The sequence below is a fragment of the Notothenia rossii genome (genome assembly GCF_949606895.1).
Source record: "Notothenia rossii genome assembly, chromosome: 1".
NCBI lineage: Eukaryota > Metazoa > Chordata > Actinopteri > Perciformes > Nototheniidae > Notothenia > Notothenia rossii.
Genome location: NC_136912.1, coordinates 29279919 through 29281087, shown reverse-complemented (window position 1 = coordinate 29281087; position 1169 = coordinate 29279919). Strand labels below are relative to the sequence as shown.

Sequence of the window (1169 nt, the reverse complement as noted above, 5' to 3'; positions counted from 1 at the left end):
GACTCCAGCCTGTACCCTGAATATAAATATATTTAAGGCACATGGTGCATTAAGAATAAGTAAAACAATAAAGTTAAAAGTGTAGAGGGAGTGTCAGACGTATTTGTTTAAAAAATAAAAAAGGTGGAAAGGTAGCTTGGCACGAGTGTAAAAGGTTAAACAAAAAATAATTTAAATATGTTCTTTGAATACAGGCTAATGCTGTTAAGAAAATGTAGAACAAGAACCGTTTCTGTCACACAGAACTGCCTGGACCCTGAACTAATCATTCATTTTTTTAGTTTTGTTCATATAGAGCCTGAAGGCAACCTAATTAAAATCAGATGTTTAACAGGTGAGTCATTGTTACTTCAGGTGTGCGTGGAGGGAGGATTCCCCTAAAAACCTCCAACGGTGGGTGGTTTATCTGGTTTCAGAAGCAGAAACAGGCCTGTGTCTTTTAAAGCCAAACATGAGTGGACTTTTTGCCGGACTGTTGAGGGCTCGATGGACTCTTGCTAACCGAGCAGGTGTGATGATTAGACAACGAGCAACGTATATCAAGTCCAAACCACCGAAAGATAAGATCGGCGCTGCGGTAAGTTTGCTAAATTAGCCCTGATACGTTTTTCAGTGGCCTACATGCTAACTGTCCCCCCTTTCAAGTGTAGCTGAAGAAGTTTTTTAAAAAAATTGTGAAATGTCTCTTTTCTCGCAGGAATCTATGTTCGTGCTGACTGTGATGACTGTGACCATCCTCGGGCCTTCTGGTTGGATACTGGCGCACTTGGACTATTATAAAAGCCGGGGCTAATGGACGAGGCCATGAACGCAGTTTACCTACATGTGTTAAAGCCAGATTTCCTGATGTCAAAAATGCTATTTGAATCTCTCGATATTTTGTAAACATAATAAAAAGTAGTTTCTCAATTTCACGTTGTCAGTTTGTTTCTATTTGTGTCCTTACCTGGCAGCAGAGGTGGGACAAATACTCATATCGTGTACTTTTAAGAATGGAAAAACCAGCTCGAGTGCGCTAGAATTTGAAAGTACACAACCGGAACAAATCTGCGCCTTCCTTCAGACTTCCCCTCGTCCTCCAACACACACAGGGACGCGCACATGACCAATGAGGGCACCAGATAAGTTTGTGCACGAGATGGAAGGCTGACAGGCAGGTAGGCCATCCA

General features: G+C 41.8%; 1 long non-coding RNA gene across 1 annotated transcript; it reads left to right on the top strand.

Moving 5' to 3' along the window:
* Positions 1–331: 331 nt before the first annotated feature.
* Positions 332–911, top strand: LOC307013313. Its single transcript, XR_013800939.1, has 2 exons — positions 332–577; positions 698–911. It is a non-coding gene; the product is annotated as an uncharacterized lncRNA (long non-coding RNA).
* Positions 912–1169: the final 258 nt, after the last annotated feature.